General features: G+C 35.6%; 1 long non-coding RNA gene across 3 annotated transcripts in view; it reads right to left on the reverse strand.

Moving 5' to 3' along the window:
- Positions 1–738: 738 nt before the first annotated feature.
- LOC309636898 overlaps positions 739–23795 on the reverse strand; it is a 35803-nt gene continuing 12746 nt past the window's right edge. For all 3 annotated transcript variants that reach the window (XR_014250292.1, XR_014250293.1, XR_014250294.1), the window contains 2 exons: positions 16653–16784; positions 739–9032 (listed from right to left, as the gene is read on the reverse strand). This is a non-coding gene — a long non-coding RNA (uncharacterized lncRNA). The remainder of the gene's footprint in view (positions 9033–16652; positions 16785–23795) is intronic.

The raw sequence follows: 23795 nt of genomic DNA on the forward strand, positions 1-23795 counted from the left end.
TCTCAATGTTGAAAACCTGAAACCATTTCCACTAAGATCAGGAACAAGACAAGGTTGCCCACTCTCACCAATATTGTTCAACATAGTTTTGGAAGTTTTAGCCACAGCAATCCGAGAAGAAAAAGAAATAAAAGGAATCTAAGTTGGAAAAGAATAGGTAAAACTGTGACTGTTTGAAGATGACATGATACTATATATAGAGAATCCTAAAGATGCTACCAGAAAACTACTAGAGCTAATCAATGCATTTGGTAATGTAGCAGGATACAAAATTAATGCACAGAAATCTCTTGCATTCCTATACACTAATGATGAAAAATCTGAAAGAGAAATTAAGGAAACACTCCCATTTACCATTGCAACAAAATGAATAAAATACCTAGGAATAAAACTGCCTAAAGAGACAAAAGACCTGTATGCAGAAAACTATAAGACACTGATGAAAGAAATTAAAGATGATACAGACAGATGGAGAGATATACCATGTTCTTGGATTGGAAGAATCAACATTGTGAAAGTGACTATACTACCCAAAGCAATCTACAGATTCAATGCAAGCCCTATCAAACTACCAATGACATTTTTCACAGAACTAGAACAAAAAATTTCACAATTTGTATGGAAACACAAAAGACCCCGAATAGCCAAAGCAATCTTGAGAATGAAAAATGGAACTGGAGGAATCAGGCTCCCTGACTGAGTACCATACTGTAATCAACACAGTATGGTACTGGCACAAAAACAGAAATATAGATCAGTAGAACAGGATAGAATGCCCAGAGATAAACCCACGCACCTATGGTCAACTAATGTATGACAATGGAGGCAAGGATATACAATGGAGAAAAGACAGCCTCTTCAATAAGTGGTGCTGGGAAAACTGGACAGCTACATGTAAAAGAATGAAATTAGAACACTCCCTAACACCCTACACAGAAATAAACTCCAAATGGATTACAGACCTAAATGTAAGGCCAGACACTATCAAATTCTTAAAGGAAAACATAGGCAGAACACTCTATGACATAAATCACAGCAAGATCCTTTTTGACCCACCTCCTAGAGAAATGGAAATAAAAACAAAAGTAAACAAATGGGACTTAATGAAACTTAAAAGCTTTTGCACAGCAAAGGAAACCATAAACAAGACAAAAATACAACCCTCAGAATGGGAGAAAATATTTGCAAACACAGCAAGTGACAAAGGATTAATCTCCAAAGTTTACAAGCAGCTCATGCAGCTCAATATCAAAAAAGCCAAACAACCCAATCCAAAAATGGGCAGAAGACCTAAATAGACATTTCTCCAAAGAAGATATACAGATGGCCAACAAACACATGAAAGGATGCTCAACATCACTAATCATTAGAGAAATGCATATCAAAACTACAGTGAGGTATCACCTCACACCAGTTAGAATGGGCATCATCAAAAAATCTACAAACAATAAATGTTGGAGAGGGTGTGGAGAAAAGGAAACCCTCTTGCACTGTTGGTGGGAATGTAAATTGATACAGCCACTATGAAGAACAGTATGGAGGTTCCTTAAAAAACTAAAAATAGAATTACCATATGACCCAGCAATCCCATTACTGGGCATATACCCTTAGAAAACCATAATTCAAAAAGAGTCATGTACCACAATGTTTATTGCAGCTCTATTTACAATAGCCAGGACATGGAAGCAACCTAAGTGTCCATTGACAGATGAATGGATAAAGAAGATGTGGCACATATATACAAGGGAATATTACTGAGCCATAAAAAGAAACAAAATTGAGTTATTTATAGTGAGGTGGATGGACATAGAGACTGTTGTACAGAGTGAAGTAAGTGTAAAAGAGAAAAACAAATACCATACGCTAACACATATACATGGAATTAAAAAAAAAAAATTGGTTCTGAAGAACCTAGGGACAGGAGAGGAATAAAGACACAGACGTAGGGAATGGACTTGAGGACATGGGAAGGGGGAAGGGTAAGCTGGAACAAAATGAGAGAGTGGCATGGACATTTATACACTACCAAATGTAAAATAGGTTGCTAGTGGGAAGCAGCCGCATAGCACAGGGAGATCAGCTTGGTGCTTTGTATCCATCTGGAGGGGTGGGATAGGGAGGGTGGGATGGAGATGCAAGAGGGAGGAGATATGGGGATATATGTATATGTGTAGCTGATTCACTTTGTTTTATAGCAGAAACTAACACACCATTGTAAAGCAATTACACTCCTATAAAGATGTTAAAAAAATTTTTTTTGTAATAAAATAAATAAATAAATGCATAAATTCATATTCAAAAAAAAAAAAAAGAGAGAGAACCCATGCAGTTTGAGAAGATATCCACTGCCTGGGAAGAAGAAGGTGAGGGAGGACCGGGAAGATTCAAAGATGATTCCTAGGATTCTTGTTTGAGGAACAGAATAAAAGGCCAAGTGCTTTAGGAGTTTGAGAAGCCTAGGGGAAGAACAAATTTCGGGGCAGATATTCCTAAAGCTGGAAGGAAATAGAAGAAACAATTAGTTTTTCATCCACAATGGCATTATTTTAAATAGATTTCATTCCGTTCTTCATATATCTGAACTTTCTGGATTTTAATTAGGAGGCATGTCTTTTATATTAATATTAACAACTCATCACTTTTTATGCTGTCCACATAAAACTGACTCAGCACAAAGATAAAACACATTAAATATAAATAATAAAAAATATGCAATAAAAACACTAATCAAAAGAAATCTTGAGGAACTATGCTAATAAGTTAGACTTTAGAATGATGAATGTTACTAGGGAAAAAGAGGATTCCTTCATGTTAATACACAGGCCAATTCATCAAGAGAATATAGCAATCCTAAATGTGTATAACCCTAGAAACAGTGCTTCAAAATATAAGAAAATATCAAAATATACACAAAAACTGATATCATTTGAAAGGACAAATAGAAAAATCCACAATTATAGTACAGAATCTCATCACTCCTCTCTCAGTAATTGAAAGAACAAGTAGATTAAAAATCAATAAGCACATAATACACTTGAACACACCAGCAAGCAACTTGACATAATTAATGTTTTTAGAACACTGTAGCTGCCCATCAGAGGATGTATACTTTCCTCTAATGCACATGGAATATTCACTAAAATAAATCATATCCTAGGCCATAAAAGTAAGTCTTAATACATTTAAAAGAATTTAAACCATTAAATTATATTCTCTGACCACAATAAATCAAAGTCTAAATCAATAGCAGAAAGATGACTGACAAAACTGAAATACATTTTAAAATTAAACACCATCTTTTAAAATAAGACATATTTTGGAGGAAAAATCACAAAGAAAATTAGAAAATATTTTGAACTACATGAAAATGAAAACACACCCTAGAAAATCTGTGGTATTCAGCTAAAGCATGCCTTACAGGGAAATTTGTAGTAGTGTTTATATTAAAAAAGAAAAAAAGAATTAAAATTAATTATATAAGCTTCTACCTTAGGAAACTAGAAAAGGTGAGTAAATTAAATTCAAAGTAAGCAGAGGAAGAAAATAATAAAGATAAGGGTAGATACTAATGAAAGATAAAACAGAAAAAAACAACAAAGAAAATTAATGGAATAATTGGGTTGGCAAATGGAATTGTTTACAAGGGACATGAGAGTGATTAAAATATTTCTGATCTTTTTTGTGGTATTTGTTAAATTATTACATACCTTGGTCAAAACTAATCAAACTGTATCCTAAAAATGTATCCTAAAATAAATCTAAACTTTATCTTAAACTTTATACATCAAAAAGCATACTTTAAAAAATTATTTACATTATCCAATATATTCTGAATACAAGGCCTTTATTGTTTATGTGTATTTTAAGATATCCTTATATTCAATGACTGGACTTTTTACTTTCTTGGAATATTTGTAATAAGCTTTTTATTTTAGAATAGTTTTAGAAATATAGAAAAGTTGGAAAGAGAATTTCTATACACCCCACACGTTGTTTTCCTTATTGCTAGTGTCTTACATTAGTATGGTGCATTTGTCACAACTAATGAACTGATGTTGATATAGTATCATTAATCAAACTTGATACTTTATTCATATTTCCTTAGTTTTTACCTAATGTCCTTTTCCTGTTCCAGGATCTCATCCAGGATACCATGGTGCATTTAGCTGTCATGTTTGCTTAGGCTTCTCTTGACCATGATGTTTCTTAGACCTTGCTTTTGATGACTTTGTCTGTTTTAAGGAGTACCGGTCAGTATTTTGTAGCATGTCCCTCAATTGAGATTTCTCTGATGTTTTGCTTGTGTCTGGGGTTATGTATTCTTTGGAGGAAGACTATAGATGTAAAGTCCCATTTTTATTGCATTATATCAAGAGTATATACTATCAACATGATTTATCCTGTTGATGTTGTCCCTTATCATCTGGCTGAGGGAGTGTTTCTCCATTGTAGAATCATTCTTTTTCCTGTCTTTCCATACTGTACTCTTTGGAATAAAGTCACTATGAGCAGCACACATTCAAAGAGCAGGGAATTGTGCTCAAAATCCTTGGGAGCAGATTTTCTATATAAATGTTTTGGAATTATTCTCGACAAATCTGTCTTGTCTGCCACCATGCTGTAATATGAATGTTTGTGTCTGCTCAAAATTCATGTTGAAATCTTAATGCTCAATGTGGTGGTAATAGAAGGCGGTACCTTTAGGAAGTTCTTAGGTCGAGTGGAGCTCTCATAAATGGGATTAGTGTCTTATGATAGAGGCCCCAGAGCTCCCTAGCCCTTTCTGCCATGTGAGGACACAGTGAAAAGATAGCTGTCTGTAAACCAGGAAGTCCTAACCAAACACTGAATCTGCTGGCCTCATCATCCTGGACTTCCCAGCCTCCAGAACTATAAGAATAAATGTTTGTTACTTACAAGGCACCCAGTTTATGGTATTTTTTTATAGCAGCCTGAATAAACTTAGATACCCCCATTTAGTTATTTATGTATTTTATCATTTATTTATGTAATATCCATGGACTCACGGATATTAATTTTAAACTTTGGGTGACCATCCAATGCATTAGTTATTTTGTTGCTTACATTGTTACAGCTTTGGTCACTAAGAAATCTTTCAATTTGCTCCTGTGCCCTTTTGACATAGTCCCTTGGTTGTGTGTCTTTGTCTGTTTGTCTGAGTGCCTTCTTATTTTCTGACACTAAAAGATGCCCCAGGCTTATCTTGTATGTTCCCTATCCCAGACCTAGAATTAGCTATTTCTCCAAAGAACTATGTTTCCTTTTATTGAAGAATGATATTAGAAACCAAGATCTGGGCATTGGTTATACTCATTTCTACCAGGATGTAGTTGTTTTTGTCAGAGCAAGAAAATATGAGTGTCTTTGTGAATTTTAATTAACAGAAATTTATACTTTTAATGTCCAAATTTTAAATTTGTTAATTCTCTGTTTAATACATCTTACACTTTTGCAAACCCAGGGTATTTATACTATGATTATTTTTAAAAAGCATGTTGTTTTATTTTCCACACTTATTTACATTTTGATTTTCAATATTTCTGACTTTGTTATTTGTGTATATCATGATTTATGAGTCAAATTTTATTTTTTCCATATGGATATCTAATTGACCTAGAATAATTTATTAAAAGACTAACCATTTTCCATAAATAACTGTGTAATGAGTTTGTATCCAGAATAAAAGAGAACTCTTGCAAAGCAGTAACATTAGGGACAATAACCTAAAAGAAGTCTTGTCATGAAACTTCAATTTTTTTTTTTTTAATTTATTTTATTTATTTATTTTTGGCTGCATCAGTCTTCGTTGCTGCGCACAGGCTTTCTCTAGTTGCGGCGAGCGGTGGCTACTCTTCGTTGTGGTGTGCGGGCTTCTCATTGCAGTGGCTTCTCTTGTTGCATGCAGAGCATGGGCTCTAGGCACGCGGCCTCAGTAGTTGTGGCTCATGAGCTCTAGAGCACAGGCTCAGTAGTTGTGGCACACGGGCTTAGTTGCTCCGCGGCATGTGGGATCTTCCTGGACCAGGGCTCAAACCCGTGTCCCCTGCAATGGAAGCAGGTTCTTAACCACTGCGCCACCAGGGAAGCCCTCAAATTTTTTAAAATATAAATTAAGGGTTTATTACAAAATACAAAATATTAGTTTCTCATTGTCAGTGATTCAAGAAAACAAGGCCATGAGCCATGGGGAGCTGGGGGTTAAAAGCCAGGCTCAGGAGAGGTCCTACAGGCCACAGTCCCCAGCTGGTGGGTTCTCCAGGGCAGCTGCTAGCTGCTCCTTATCCCCAAGGGGCTTGTTCGTTGCACGCTCTGGTGTACTGTGCCCGTCCATCCTGAAACGCTGAGGAATGGATGGCTGAAGCTTGACTTTGGTGGACTGGCCAATAAGGGTGTCTATGCTGCAGTGCAGAACAATGGGTGTGAAGGCCACAGCCACCGTGCCCTCAGGGTTACTCACCTGAACCTGGAGTTGCTGTACAAAGTTCTGTTCTTGTAGCATCAGTGGATGTTCTGGGTCATTGATGGAGCTAATCAGATTGAAGATCTACTGCATCAGTGCTACCTGGAATGGCTCATCTTCGTAGCCTGAGGTCACTGACCACTTTCCAGAGTGCTTGTAGATGAGGGGGTTACATTCAATTTTTAAAAAATCCTTGGAAATTATTCACTGATTAAAATATTTTATTTCCCTACTTCTATCTGTAGATATAGATATGTTTTCAAAATAGCTTTTTTTATCTGTATTCCATTCCATAAATAAAGTCTTCAATGGGAAATATTAAAGTGTCAACTTGGTTTGGTGTTTTTTTGTTGTTTTTGCTTTTTTCCTGATATACCTATATAGATATAGATGTTTATATATGTAATATTTTATGTATAAATAAGGATACTGCATATATATGAATGTGTAACAAGGATACCGAGTTATAAAATAAATGTGATGTGAAAACTTCCTCTATTTTATTAGTTGTCAAGTAAATGAAAATTAAAACCATAATGACATACCATTACATGATGATCAGAATCATTAAAGTTCAAAAGACTAAAAATATGTAGCAGTGAATATGTGGAGCAACAGGAATTCTTATTCACTACTGGGAAAAACTCTTAGCATTATCTACTAAATTTGACATACTTAGGTATATACTTTGTAGAAATGGTGCACCTGTGACCAACAGACATGTACGAGAATGGTCATAGCAAGTTTCATCATGTTATAGTCATACAATGTAATACTAAACTATGATGACAATAATGAGTAAGGTGTGTAGACTTTAAACAATATGTACATTATAATTTCACTTAATAAAGTTCAGTGATAAGTAAAACATATATTGTGTTAGGAATCAGGAGAGTGTTTTCTTTGGGGCGGAAAAGAGACATATGCTTAGGAGGAGGCTTGTCTATCTTCTTGAGTGTTTGTTTATTTCTCACCTTTGGTAGTATTTACATGAGTGTATTTCAGTCAGTGATAATTCATAAATCTATGGGCTTAAAATTGTGAACTTTGTGCAAGTGGTTCAATTAAAAAAACTAAAATGCATTGTGTAAAAATAGGAAAAACTGGAATTAGAAGATCTAGAAGCAAGGTGGTATGCCTTGCTGTCACTGAATATTATGGGATTTGCCTCATCTGCAAAACAAAAAATTGTCACTTGGAATAAAGATGAATTTTGGGCTTTGTGAGGCAAAGATGCCAAAGGCATACTCTTTTAGGGGTAAGTTGTGCCACAGAGAAAAGTGTCAGGAATTAAAATAAACAACAAGTATATTCTGATTTGAAGTGTGCTTGTTTTAAGGACCTGGCAAGTGTTACATTCCTCCCTTTAAAATGACTCCTAAATACAGAGAACAGCAATAAAGGCAATAATTACAAAGATTTTTTTCTTTGTAAATCCATATTTCATGTGCATTAATACAACTTAATTTATAAGGATTAAGGATATTTTGATGAACACCAAAGCTATTAATGATTAATCTAGTTGTTTTAGAGTGTGTCTGCTTGAGATAATGTTTTGCAATCCTGACATTAGCACAATCCATTTGGCTCTTACATTTATGCATACTTAGATGGAAGTGCCTAGAATGTTGTATACTGAACACTAATCATGTATTAACAAATGCATTATTGCCAAGTGACATATTTTTACTTGCTTGTTAAAAACATATCTCTTAGTAAATATCTTCATCTTTTTAGTCCTTAGGTGAGTTTGAGTTTATTTTGTATCATGAATTTAAGAAGTACAGCACTTTTATTTTTCTACTAATATAAGTTCATTTTTCCAATTTTTACCACCTATGGCCTAAGCATGAATAATTTCTGTTGGATATTATTCCATACTATAATAGTAATCCCTGACTTTATTTAACAATACAGTGAAAGACATTTCTTCTGATAATTGCTGAAGTATATATGATTACTTGTTCCACAATGCAGATAGTACTTTTGTCATTTTCTCCAATATCTCCATATTTTATCACTTTAACATGAATATCACCAATAAACATCCAAGTTCTTCCAATCTCTTATCAGCAGTACCATCTATAAAATGGAGTGGAACTATTTAATTAAGAATGATAAATAGTATGAAAGTTCCTCAAAAAATTAAAACTAGAACTACAATGTGTTGTAGTATTCCCACATTGGGGTACTTATCCAAAAGAACTTAAATGAAAATCTGGAAGAGATATTTGGACTCAGGTTCATTGCAGCATTATTCACAATAGCAAGATATGAAAACAACATAAATATCCACTGATAGGTGACTGGATAAAGAAAACGTAGCATGTACATACAATGGAATGTTATTTAACTAAAAAAAGGGGGAATTCTGCCGTATGCAACAGCATGGATGAACCTTGAGACACTATGCTAAGTGAAATAAGCCAGTCATAGAAGCGCAAATATTGCATGATTCCACTTACATGAGTTATCTAAAATAGTCAAACTCATAGAAGAATATAGTAGAGTGGTGCTTGCCAGAGGCTGGGGAGGGGGAGATGGGAAGTTGCTGTAAAACAGGTACAACGTTTCAGTTATGTAAGTTGACTCTGCTCTAGAGATCTGCTATTCAACACTGTGCTTATAGTTAACCATACTGTATTTTACACTTACACATTTGTTAAAAAGTTAGATCTCATCTTAAGTGTTCTCTGAACAATTTTAAAAAAGGATAAATTAAAAACTTAATGTACATAAAATTCTGACTCAGAAAGCAAAGGATCAATGACAACATTTGTTACGTGCAATGCTGATTACATGTATAGGAAATGCTTTTAACCCACTTCCAATCACTGTTTCTAGATACAGCCCTGTCATTGGAACAGAATATGCAGTCATTGTACCTGCCATATTATTATTATTTTTAAGAGTTACTTTTTTAAATTTTTATTTTATATTGGGGTATAGTTCATTTACAATGTTGTGTTAGTTTCAGGTGTACAGCAAAGTGATTTAGTTATACATATAAATATATCTACTCTTTTTCAGAATCTTTTCCTATATAGATTATTTTAAGAGTATTCAGTAGAGTTCCCTGTGCTATACAGTATGTCCTTGTTGATTATCTATTTTATATATAGTAGTGCGTATATGTTAATCCAAACCTCTTAATCTATCTCTCCCCTGCCACCTTTCCCCTATGGTAACCATAAATTTGTTCTCTAAGTAAGTCTGTGTGTCTGTTTTGTAAATAAGTTCATTTGTATCATCTTTTAGATTCCACATATAAGTGATATCATATGCTATTTGTCTGACTTACTTCACTTAGTATGATAATCTCTAGGTCCATCCATGTTGCTGCAAATGGCATTATTTCATTCTTTTTTTTATACCCACATTTGTGTCTGTGTTACAGTTGTTTGACGTTGCAGAAATCTACCTCTGGATAGATGGACACATACTTTCTAAAATGATGAATTCTTAGCAAATTCAAGACTAAATATTAATTAAATTTCTATAACTTTTCTGAATTTATCTAATTATTCTTTGGATCAAAATAATGTGTTATTTTTGTTATATCACTAAGTTGAGATTTCACAAAATAGATTGAATTTAAAATCTAGAACAGTCATTATGCTATATGACCTAACATAAATTATCAAATATATTCCGTATTTTATTTTTATTAAATAGGATTTATTATTTGTTTTTCAGATGATGAAAGACTGTCTCAAAGTTTTAGCAACTTGCCCAAAGTTTCTTAATTAATACACTGAGGAATTGGCAATGATTCAAAGATCGTCTTACCAAAGACAATGTCCTTTTCACTATTCCATTCTATTCAAAAGTATGTTTGTAGGTCATTGGTACTTCTGGATATCCCACCCCCTCAAAAAAGAGTTCTGTAATCAAATATATTTAAGAAATGTTGCATACAGCCTCGTCCTCTTGGAGACGTACACAACACATGAGTATTATTAAGTTTCAGAGAATTTCTGCAGTGAAAAACTTAACTTTGTTTAACCAAGGGATTTCCTAACATATTTTACTCCAATCCCTTTTCACCAATTAATATCCTAATAGAACAAGTTTTCTAAGGAAAATGCTAGAAAACTTAGTGTTACATCACAGTTGCCTGATTTTTTTTTAAAAATTGATTTATCATAATCATGATTGGAATACTGATGCTTGGTATAACATAGATGAACTTGAAATACTATGTTAAGTGAAAGAAGCCAGATGTAAAAGGCCATATATCTTATTATCACATTTGTATCAAATGTCCAGAATAGAGAAATAATACACAGAGATAGAAAGCAGATGAGAGGTTACCAGAGGCTGAGTGAAAGGGGGAATGGGGACTGACTGCTAGGGAGTATCATGTTTCTTCTTTTTGTGGCTATGAAAATTTTCTGGAATTATATAGTGGAAATTTATTATTTGAGGATTGTATTTCAATAATGCTGTTATTAAAAATTTAATAGAAGCAAGAGGAAATATACATGGTTATTAAGCATAGTAGTAACTAAATAAATTCAAATTCAGGTTGATTGGTAACATTTTTATTTAAAAAATTAGGGAGTTTGAAAAGTAACTACATTTTCCACCTATCATGGCCTTGGGAACCAGACTGATCAAGTTATGATATTAAGCCCAATCAGGCCTTAGCTCAAGAACCCAAAGCACTCCACCCATGAACCCTAATAAAGACATGTGCCCCAGGTCCTATCTGTCTCTCTGCCTATACCATGCCTTGACCCCCTGTGTTGCCCCTCAAAGCATGCCTAGTACTTCTTCCAGGACCAGTGAGTAATACATCTTTCTATTTCAGTTTCTCTCGTGGTCTTTGGTCTTTTGTTGAACCAGGGTTTAACAACCTGCACCCCAGGGCTCTACTTAACACATGTTAAATTTAACAAATTCATAACATACGTGACTTATAATGATAAAATTGGAAACAGACTAAATGACCAACAGTAGGAATCTGATTAATCAAGTTATGCTTTATTTACCAGATGGACTATTATACACTCATTAAACTGTTTTTTTTAATATGATGATACACCAAAATGCTTTTTTAAAAAATACTAAGTGGATAGTTATAATAGAAAAGTTTGTGTATATAATGACTTAAAATATGTAAAACATTCATGAAAGACATGACTGAAAAAAACCTCACAAAGTCACCAAATTCAAATAGTGATGGTTTTTGATTGATGAGACTGTGCTTTTCTCTTGCTTATTGATAAATTTATTTCCAAAATTTGCCCAATAAGTATGTATTTTATAAATACATAAAATATTGTAGATACTAAATAGAAGAGTTACAATCTAACATAAGAGAATCTAGTAGGGTCAAATCAGATATGTTTCAGCAAAGTTTGAGAAAATAATGCCAAATACCAATAAAAATAAAATAATGTCAATGATTTACATTTGCACATGTATTAAACTATAGATATATGTTCTAAGAGGTTTATATGCATTAATTATCTAAATTATGACAACCACCTAATGACATAGTATTGTTCTCGACTTCATTTAACATTTTGGGAAGATGAAGCAATTTATGAATACGAAAATTTCTCAGCTAGCAAGTGTTGGTGTCAACATTCAAACCCAGGCAGTCTGGCTCCAATACGCTAAATGCTGCTAGAATAAAATCAGCAGTGTTTGTGCTCTATGTATTCTAGTATTCCTAATAACTTTTCTTACAAATAAAAAAAAAAAAACACTGACAGTATTTTAACCTTCAGAGCTTTAGTCAGTTAAAGAAATGAAGATTTATACACACACAAACACAAATATAAACATAATATTAATTTTCATGACTTTCTAAATGCCCTTTGTGAATAATTTACAATGAATGACTTATTTGCTCTGCAGAAAAGATTTACATTTGTTAATTAAACCTGACTTTATTTATATGACTTCTATTTTAAGGGTAAAATTTTGCCATAGAGCTTGTGATAATCAAGGCATTCAGAACCTAAAGATGGTGCCTTGAAAAAGGTAAGGACAAAATAAAATAAAACAGAAAGGTTCGAATATATTCAAGCACCTATTCTAGACAATTTGAGTCTAGACACATAAGAATCATTATTTTAAGTCTACAGTTCCTTTGTTAATTTACCTAATGTGTTTTCCAAGGACCTTACATCACTAAATTCTCAGACAATCCTCCTCCTCCAATCTAGATTTGAATTCTTGCCAAAAAAAGTGATAAAACAATCTGAAATTTCCATTATTTTAAAGAAAGTTCCAGTTTTAAAGTTATTAATGTCACATGAAATAGCTTTTCTTAATAAGCAATTCTTTACCACTTAACCTTGACTCTTACTCAAAACACACACACACACCCACACACACACACACACACTTCTAGATACAATTGCCTTTAAAATGCTCTAGTAAATGAGGGGGGTTGTGTATAGAATTCTAGTAGTGGCTAATCTCAACTATTAAATATATTATCTTTTTTTGTGCCAAAAAGAAATATGATATTGACTTTGAAAGTTTGTGCATATATTTTATGTCTGTAAACACGTACAATGAGATACAGCAATGTGTGGGGTAGAGATTAAGAACAACTTAGCTCTTTTTTGAGTCTTTCTTTTGGATTGTTTTTCCAGATCTAGCAGTATTACTTCATTTACTGAACTAGTTATTGTCTAATAGGGCTGTAGTGGACTGAAAGAGTTAATAAAGCTTCCAAATGACACAGAATCAGAAACAATTTATTACCAGTTTAAAGATTCTTACAGACTACACATTCCTAAGACCTTTATGGAACAGCACTTGATAACTTATAAGCAACCAACTCTCTAAGCAAAGCAGGTCTATTCAAATAAAAATATGATTTGTTTAGACAAACCTTGCAGCAAATCTTCCAAACTTCTAATCCTAGGAAATGCAAACATTGCAGAAAAATTTCTGAGACATTTAATCCACCATATTTTTTTTCTGATATTAGTCAGTGTTAATTATGGGCTATATATGCTGCCAAATTTTTGCCCCACTTTTACTGACTGTATGAAATACTTAGGGATACAGAGCAACACAAGTAAAATGTCCCTTTGTAAAGAAGTGAAGAAACTCTAAAGCCAAATTCTCAGTTTTGTGATACTGAAAAATAATTTAATTATTCTGGGCTCTATTTTGTCATTTCTTTTATAACATGGTTATTTCTGTGTTCTTTGCTAGCATTAATGTTCAGTGATTGTAATTGGGTTTGTGTGTGTGTGTCTTTAAGTTCCTATTTTTAGAAGTTGAACATTACATTAGTCATTGTCAAAACTGTTCTAGATGATAAACTCACACAATTAAATATCACATCATGCCACATCAACAGCACTGGTCACCTTGCTTGCAGCAGTATGATAGGGTTTATTTTTCTTTGTCAAGCATTGTACACTCTATTTAAAACTCTTTCATTGTGTACCTCTTTTGAACACAGCACTCCCCAAAATGATGAAGAAGCCCAGTATATATATTTATGGTGTAGAGTCTTATTGTAATGTTGGATCAAAAAGTCAGGTAAACATTTACAGAATACCAAGAAGAGGGGGAGAAAGATATAATACACACAAAAATGGCATGGTAATGAAACAAGCATGAATTGAAATTCTCATTTGCTATCTTAATTGTGTAAACTTAGATCATTAACCTCACTTATTCTTGGTTTCCTCTGTTATAAAAGGTAGATGATAACTGAATTATAAATTTTTATATAAGGACTAAAGGGGGTAATGTATAAAAAGTGTTGGCATATAATAAGGATGTTGTTTACAATTTTCCTCATTAGAACTTCCTCTTTCTCATTCTAGTAAATGGCAACTGCATCCTTCCAGGTACTCAGTCCAAACCTGCATTTACTACTGACTCCTCTGTATCACACATATTGCATCCCATGCCCACAGGAAATTTGTTTCACTTTCTCTGTATTTCTCTCTATCCACTACAATTACCCTGGCCCAAGCAGCCCTCATCGCTTATTTAACTGTCTTCTTTTCTACACAGTTTATTCTCAATACAACCATCAGAATGATGTTTTTAAAAAGTAAGTCTGATCAAGTCACTCACTTTCTTAAATCATTCTACCATCTTCTCAACTCATTTAGATTGAAAATCAAAGTTCTTAAAATGGCTTATAATGCTCTAAAAGAATTAGATTTACACTCTCAGTATCCCCACCTTTTTTCTGGTCCCATTATCTACCATGTTATCTCCCTGCTCCTTGTTCCAGCCAACATGGTCATTTCCTGAATATGCCAAGCAAGCTCCTGCCTCAGGACCTTTGCACTTGCTCTTCATCTGCTTTAAAGACATTTGCCTGGTATTTGTATGGCTCACTTCTTTCTGGTACCATTTTAAATGCTACCCTTTAGAGAAATCTTTTCTGATCATGTAATTTACACTAGTCACATGTCCTGTAATCACATTTTCTTTAACTGGCCTTAATTGTCTCCATAGTCCCACCTGACACAGCAAACATGTCCTTACTGGTTTATTTTCTGTCTTTTCTACATTAAATATAAGTTTCATGAAGGTAAGGTCTTTTCTTTGTTTTGCTTTCTTCTGTAACCAGGCATCTGATGAACATCAATAGATGATAGGAGCATGATGAATAACTCTTTAAAGAATAAATGAGTGAATAGATCATACAGTAGAATGTACGTTTGTAATAATGTTCCAGGTGTAAAAGAACGAATCTGAAGCAAAAGAACTCAGAAGAGAAAGTAATTGTCCTTGGAAAACATATTCAAGGGAATTCAGATTTTAGAAGAACTGGTCCATCAGATAAACACACAGGCACACACACACACACACACACACACACACACGCACGCACACAACATTGAAATAGTATCTCCTTCCTAAACATTAAACAGAGTGCTACTAGCACAGAGAAGATGCTCAATAACAATTGGCTGAATGGATGGGTGAAGTAAAAGATGAATGGAGATGGATGGATGGATGGATGGGTGGACGGATGACAAACAGAAGAAAGACACTAAACTAAAATATTCTTGTGTTTAAAATAAGTGAAGAAGAATGTGGAGGCATGCTAGCTACATTATCTCACATGAATAAGAACATGACCTTGAGGTAGGCCTGGACATAGTAAATATACTATTTTTCTTACTGGAGGAAGTTTATAATAACAGGCACTTAGAGAGACCTTCAAGATGGCAGAGGAATAAGATGTGGAGATCACCTTCCTCCCCACAAATACATCAGAAATACATCTACATGTGGAACAACTCCTACAGAACAGCTACTGAACACGGGCAGAAGACCTCAGACTTCCCAAAAGGCAAGAAACACCCCACATACCTGAGTAGGGAAAAACAAAAAAGAAAAAACAGAGACAAAAGAATAGGGATGGGACCTGCACCTCTGGGAGGGAGCTGTGAAGGAGGAAAAGTTTCCACACACTAGGAAGGCCCTTCACTGGCGGAGACTGCGGGTGGCTGGGGCGAGGTTAGCTTCAGAGCCATGGAGGAGAGCGCAGCCACAGGAGTGCAGAGGGCAAAGCAGAGAGATACCCGCACAGAGGATCAGTGCCGACCAGCCCTCACCAGCCTGAGAGGCTTGTCTGCTCACCCACTGGGGTGGGTGGGGGCTGGAAGCTGAGGTTCCTGCTTCAGAGGTCGGATCCCAGGGAGAGGACTGGGGTTGGCTGCGTGAACACAGCCTGAAGGGGGCTTGTGCACCACAGCTAGCCAGGAGGGAGTCTGGGAAACAGGTTGGAACTGCCTAAGAGGCAAGAGACCATTGTTTCGGGGTGCACAAGGAGAGGGGTTTCAGAGAACCACCTAAACGAGTTCCAGAGACGGGTGTGAGCCATGGCTATCAGAACGGACACCAGAGATGGGCACGAAATGCTAAGGCTGCTACAGCCACCAAGAAGCCTGTGTGCAAGCACAGGTCACTATCCACACCTCCCCTCCCTAGAGCCTGTGCAGCCTGCCACTGCCAGGGTCCTGTGATCCAGGGACAACTTCCTGGGAGAACACACCGCACTCTTCAGGCTGTTGCAACGTCACACCGGTCTCTGCCTCTGCAGGCTCACCCCGCATTCCGTACCCTCCCTCCCCCTGGCCTGAGTGAGCCAGAGCCCCCTAATCAGCTGCTACTTTAACCCCGTCCTGTCTCAGCGAAGAACAGATGCCCTCAGGCGACCTACCTGCAGAGGCAGGGCCAAATCCAAACCTGAACCCCAGGAGCTGTGCGAACAAAGAAAAGAAAGAGAAATCTCTCCCAGCAGCATCAGGAGCAGTGGATTAAATCTCCACAATCAACTTGATGTACCCTGCATCTGTGGAAAAGAATTAAACAAGATGGACTTAATTGATATTTATAAGACATTCCATCCAAAAACAACAGAATACACTTTCTTCTTAAGTGCTCATGGAACATTCTCCAGGATAGATCATATCTTGGGTCACAAATCAAGCCTTGGAAAATTTAAGAAAATTGCAATCTTATCAAGTATCTTTTCCAACCACAACACTATGAGACTAGATATAAATTACAGGAAAAAAACTGTAAAAAATACAAACACATGGATGCGAAACAATACACTACTTAATAACCAAGAGATCACTGAAGCAATCAAAGAGGAAATCAAAAAATACATAGAAACAAATGACAATGAAAACATGATGACCCAAAACCTATGGGATGCAGCCAAAGCAGTTCTAAGAGGGAAGTTTATAGCAATACAATCCTACCTCAAGAAACAAGAAACATCTCAAATAAACAACCTAAACTTACCCCTAAAGCAATTAGAGAAAGAACAAAAATCCCCAAAGTTATCAGAAGGAAAGAAATCATAAAGATCAGAGCAGAAATAAATGAAAAAGAAATGAAGGAAACAATAGCAAAGATCAATAAAACTAAAAGCTGGTTCTTTGAGAAGATGAACAAAATTGATAAACCATTAGCCAGACTCATCAGGAAAAAAGGGAAAAGACTCAAATCAATAGAATTAGAAATGAAAAAGAAGAAGTAACAATTGACACTGCAGAAATACAAAGGATCATGAGAGATTACTACAAGCAGCTATACGCCAATAAAATGGACAACCTGGAAGAAATGGACAAATTCTTAGAAGAGCACAACCTTCCGAGACTGAACCAGGAAAAAATAGAAAATATAAAGAGACCAAAAACAATCACTGAAATTGAGACTATGATTAAAAATCTTCCAAGAAACAAAAGCCCAGGACCAGATGGCCTCATAGGTGAATTCTATCAAACATTTAGAGAAGAGCTAACATCTATCCTTCTCAAACTCTTCCAAAATATAGCAGAGGGAGGAACAGTCCCAAACTCATTCTATGAGGCCACCATCACCCTGATACCAAAACCAGACAAAGATGTCACAAAAAGAAAACTGCAGGCCATATCGCTGATGAACATAGATGCAAAAATCCTCAACCAAATACTAGAAAACAGAATACAACAGCACATTAAAAAGAACATACACCATGATAAAGTGGGGTTTACCCCAGGAATGCAAAGATTCTTCAATATACACAAATCAATCAATGTGATACACCATATTAACAAATTGAAGGGTAAAAACCATATGATCATCTCAATAGATGCAGAAAAAGCTTTTGACAAAATTCAACACCCATTTATGATAAAAACTCTCCAGAAAGTGGGCATAGGGGGAACCTACCTCAACATAATAAAGGCCATATATGACAAACCCACAGCCAACATTGTTCTCAGTGGTGAAAAACTGAAAGCATTTCCTCTAAGATCAGGAACGAGACAAGGATGTCCACTCTCACCACTATCATTCAACATAGTTTTGGAAGTTGCAGCCACAGCAATCAGAGATGAAAAAGAAATGAAAGGAATCCAAATCAGAAAAGAAGTAAAGCTGTCACTCTTTGCAGATGACATGATACTATACATAGAGAATCCTAAAGATGATACAAGAAAACTACTAGAGCTAATCAATGAATTTGGTAAAGTAGCAGGATACAAAATTAATGCACAGAAATATCTTGCATTCCTATGCACTAATGATGAAAATCTGAAAGAGAAATTAAGGAAACACTCTCATTTACCATTGCAACAAAAAGTATAAAATACCTAGGAATAAACCTACCTAAGGAGACAAAAGACCTGTATGCAGAAAACTATAAGATACTGATGAAAGAAATTAAAGATGATACAAACAGATGGAGAGATATACCATGTTCTTGGATTGGAAGAATCAACATTGTGAAAGTGACTATAATATCCAAAGCAATCTACAGATTCAATGCAATCCCTATCAAACTACCACTGGCATTTTTCACAGAACTAGAACAAAAAATTTCACAATTTGTATGGAAAGAAAAAAGACCCCAAATAGCCAAAGCAATCTTAAGAAAAATTGAATGGGAGGTATCAGGCTCCTGGACTTCAGACTATACTACAAAGCTACAGTAATCAAGACAGTATGGTGTTGGCACAAAAACAGACATATAGATCAATGGAAGAGGATAGAAAGCCCAGAGATAAACCCATGCACATAGGGTCACCTTATTTTTGATAAAGGAGGCAAGAATATACAATGGAGAAAAGACAGCCTCTTCAATAAGTGGTGCTGGGAAATCTGGACAACTACATGTAAAAGAATGAAATGAGAACACTCCCTAACACCATACACAAAAATAAACTCACACTGGATTAAAGACCTAAATGTAAGGCCAGACACTATCAAACTCATAAAGGAAAACATCGGCAGAACACTCTATGACATAAATCACAGCAAGATTCTTTTTGACCCACCTCCTAGAGAAATAGAAATAAAAACAAAAATAAACAAATGAGACCTAATGAAACTTAAAAGCTTTTGCACAACAAAGGAAACCATAAACAAGACGAAAATACAACCCTCAGAATGGTAGAAAATTTTTGCAAATGAAGCAACTGACAAAGGATTAATCTCTAAAATTTACAAGCAGCTCATGCAGCTCAATATCAAAAAAAACAAACAACCCAATCCAAAAATGAGCAGAAGGGCTTCCCTGGTGGCGCAGTGGTTGAGAATCTGCCTGCTAATGCAGGGGACACGGGTTCGAGCCCTGGTCTGGGAAGATCCCACATGCCGCGGAGCAACTAGGTCTGTGAGCCACAACTACTGAGCCTGCGCGTCTGGAGCCTGTGCTCCGCAACAAGAGAGGCCGCGACAGTGAGAGGCCCGCACACTGTGATGAAGAGTGGCCCCCGCTTGCCGCAATTAGAGAAAGCCCTCACACAGAAACGAAGACCCAACACAGCCAACTAAATAAATAAATAAATAAATAAACTTAAAAAAAAAAAAAATGAGCAGAAGACCTAAATAGATATTTCTCTAAAGAAGATACACAGATTGCCAACAAACACATGAAAGGATGCTCAACATCACTAATTATTAGAGAAATGCAAATCAAAACTATGACGTATCACCTCACACCAGTCAGAATGGCCATCATCAAAAAATCTACAAACAATAAATGCTGGAGAGGATGTGGAGAAAAGGGAACCCTCTTGCACTGTTGGTGGGAATGTAAATTGATACAACCATTATGGAGAACATTATGGAGGTTCCTTAAAAAACTAAGAATAGAACTATCATACAACCCAGCAATCCCACTACTGGGCATATACCCTGAGAAAACCATAATTCCAAAAGAGTCATGTACCACAATGTTCATTGCACCTCTATTTACAATAGCCAGGACATGGAAGCAACCTAAGTATCCATAGACAGATGAATGAATAAAGAAGATGTGGCACATATATACAATGGAATATTACTCAGCCATAAAAAGGAATGAAATTGAGTTATTTGTAGTGAGGTGGATGGACCTAGAGTCTATCATACAGAGTGAAATAAGTCAGAAAGATAAAAAGAAATACCATATGCTAACACATATATACGGAATCTAAAAAAATAAAGTGGTTCTGAAGGGGCAGGACAGGAATAAAGATGCAGGTGTAGAGAATGGACTTGAGGACACGGGGAGGGGGAACAGTAAGCTGGGACTAAGTGAGAGAGTGGCATGGACTTATATATACTACCAAATATAAAATAGATAGCTAGTGGGAAGCAGCCACATAGCACACGTAGATCAGCTCGGTGCTTTGTGACCACCTAGAGAGGTGGGATATGGAGGGTGGTAGGGAAACGCAAGAGAGAGGAGATATGGGGATATATGTATATGTATAACTGATTCATTTTGCTATAAAGGTGAAACTAACACACCATTGTGAAGCAATTACAGTCCAATAAAGATGTTTAAAAAAGAGAAAAGGCAAGAGATTAAAAAATACTGGCAAGGATGTGGAGAGAAGGGAACCCTTGTACAATGTTAGTGGGAATGTAAACTGGTACACCCACAGTGGAAAACAGTATGGAGTTTCATCAAGATATTAAAAATAGAACTACCGTATGATCCAGCAATGCCACTTCTGGGCTTCCAAAGGAAACAAAACCATGATCTCAAAGAGATATCTGTACTCCCATATTCATTACAGCATTGTTTACATTAGCCAAGGTAATGGAAACAGCTAAGTGTCCGTCAATAGCTGAACGGATAAAGAAGTTGTGGTATGTACATATACAAAGGAATATTATTCAGCCTTAAAAAAGAAAGAAATCCTGTCATTTGTGACAACATGGATGAAACCTGAGAGCATTATGCTAAGTGAAGTAAGCCAGACAAAGACAAATCGTGCATGGTATCACTTATACGTGGTATCTAAAAACAATATTAATAATTCAAACTCATAGAAATGAAGAGTAGAAAAGTGATTGTCAGGGGCTGAAGGTGGGGAAAATAGAGAGACTGATAAAAAGATACAAACTTTCAGTTATAAGATGAATAAGGTGTGAGGATCTAGTGTATAACATGTTGACTATAGTTGATAACACTGTACTGCATAATTGAAAGTTGTGAGGTGATGAACGTGTTAATTAACTCAATGGGGAGAATCTTTTCACACTGTACACATACGTCAACTCATCACATTGTATACTTTATCTTACAAATTTATTTGTCAATTATGTTTCAATAAAGCTGAAGAAAATCACAGGGTATGTGTAGTTTAATCAAGTTTTAAATTATTAAAGCATAATAAGACAAAGGGAATAACAATAGTTGGGGAGGACAAAGACCCTCAGGGGAACTCACTTTCCCAAAACCATGAATGCATTCTCAAATTTTAAAACTTATGGCAGTCTATTAGACATCATTACCATGCCAGAGACGTCTTTACTTATTATTTCCCAGGTCTTCTAACAAGAGACAGCACAAATCTTGATCTAAACACAGTAAACTCACTGAAATGAGAGGTTTGATCTCATTATTTGGAACCATGGAATCTCCCTGGTTGAGACATAAGCCCAGGGCTGCACTTATCCAAAACATTCATAGTAAACAGCGGAATCCAAAATCTAATATCCACGCTTATAGAAAAATAGCTTTCTTCCAAGACTTATAAATGAGTATTATTCCACAGAAGTGAGGGCAAATTAGCTAAAACACTCATCCACAATCATGTGACGACTATTGTTATTCCCTTTGTCATACACGGCTAAGAGTTTTCATGAAATGCCAACCAGTTGGTATTCACAGGACACCTTCTAACGCATTTAACCCTTTGACAGTGTGCTGGAAATTCCAGTGTGAAAATGCACATTTATAAATTCTTCCCGTTGTTAACTAAGTTAGCTGATTGAAGGTGTTACTTAATTGTTCTGTTTGATTTCGTCATTTTAAAAAGACTAAATACATATGTGCATCTGCATGTGTTAGGTATATATTAGAATTAGTCAAGTCAAATCCAACTGTATCTTTGTAAATATTTCAGTCACTGTTGCTGATATTTTAAATAATTTTTTTCTATCTTATAGTTTGTCTCCAGTTGGTTTTTTTTTTTAATTAGCTGTCTCAAATTACAGAAGAGTTTTTGTTTTCAAAAATGAAGAGATCGTTCATCTGGATATTATCGTAGCTTTCTGGCCTCTTAAAATTAAGAAACTGCAGAGCGTATATTTAAATAAAAAGAACTAAATATCAGAAAGAAAAAAAAAAAGCATAATAAGAAATTTAAATAAAATAAAATGCCCACAGGAAAAAAAACAAACAGGCACTTAGGCATAGAAGAAAAGGTATGGGCTTGGGAGCTAAGTCAATTGGTTTCATTTTACAGGTCTCCAACTTTATATCTGGATAACTGTAAGTTCATTTCTCAACCTATAAAAGCCTCAGTGTTCTCATCTGCAAACATAGGTATTTATGTTATATTGTTGTCATAAGGTCTTGATATAATGTATGAAAGGTGCTGAAATATAACAAGTATTTTTCTGTTGTAACTAATACTATTTGGTGAGGGCAACCATTGCCGATACTCTGTTGTCTTTGGTAAACTACCTAGCTTTAAACTCTATGGTGCCCTTGAAAACAAACTTTTTAAAAAAATTTAACATCAGTGGAACGTCTAGTTTTTAAAAAACAAAACTCATTTAATATAACCACATTTTTCTGAACTGTTTGAATATTGCACTACTTTAGGTAATACGATTTTTTTTTTTAATTTATTTATGGCTGTGTTGGGTCTTCGTTTCTGTGCGAGGGCTTTCTCTAGTTGTGGCAAGCGGGGGCCACTCTTCATCGCGGTGCGCGGGCCTTTCACTATCACGGCCTCTCTTGTGGCGGAGCACAGGCTCCAGACGCGCAGGCTCAGTAATTGCGGCTCACGGGCCCAGTTGCTCCGCGGCATGTGGGATCTTCCCAGACCAGGGCTCGAACCCGTGTTCCCTGCATTTGCAGTCAGATTCTCAACCACTGCGCCACCAGGGAAGCCCGGGAATATGATATTTTACACATCAGCTAGTTCCAGGTTAAAATGTAACATATTGGTTAAAACAGAGCCTTTATAAGCAGGCTTGCATTTCATTTCCTGCTCTGCCACACACACCTGTTTGACATTGGGCAAGTTAATTAACTTTCTAAGCCTCAATGATCTCATCTCTAAAATACGGATTAAAAACACCTATATCTTAGGGTTGTTGTGAAGCCCGAAATGTACATTTTATTCAAAGCTCTAACCTCATGTAAATGAGCTTACACTCAATTATTCTTCACAACAGACTCTGAGGTAAGTAATATTATTATCCCTATTTGCAGAGGAAAATAGGAGGCACTGAGTGAGGAAGTAATTTGCTCAAGGTCACAAACCTAAGGAAGTGAAAGGACTGGATTTGCGCTAGAGAATCTGGTTCTAGAATACTCTTAACCACTTCTCCATTCTCTTCTTGTAAGAATATGCAATGACAT

The sequence above is a fragment of the Balaenoptera physalus genome, assembly GCF_965194825.1.
Source record: "Balaenoptera physalus genome assembly, chromosome: 10".
NCBI classification, from domain to species: Eukaryota; Metazoa; Chordata; class Mammalia; order Artiodactyla; family Balaenopteridae; genus Balaenoptera; species Balaenoptera physalus.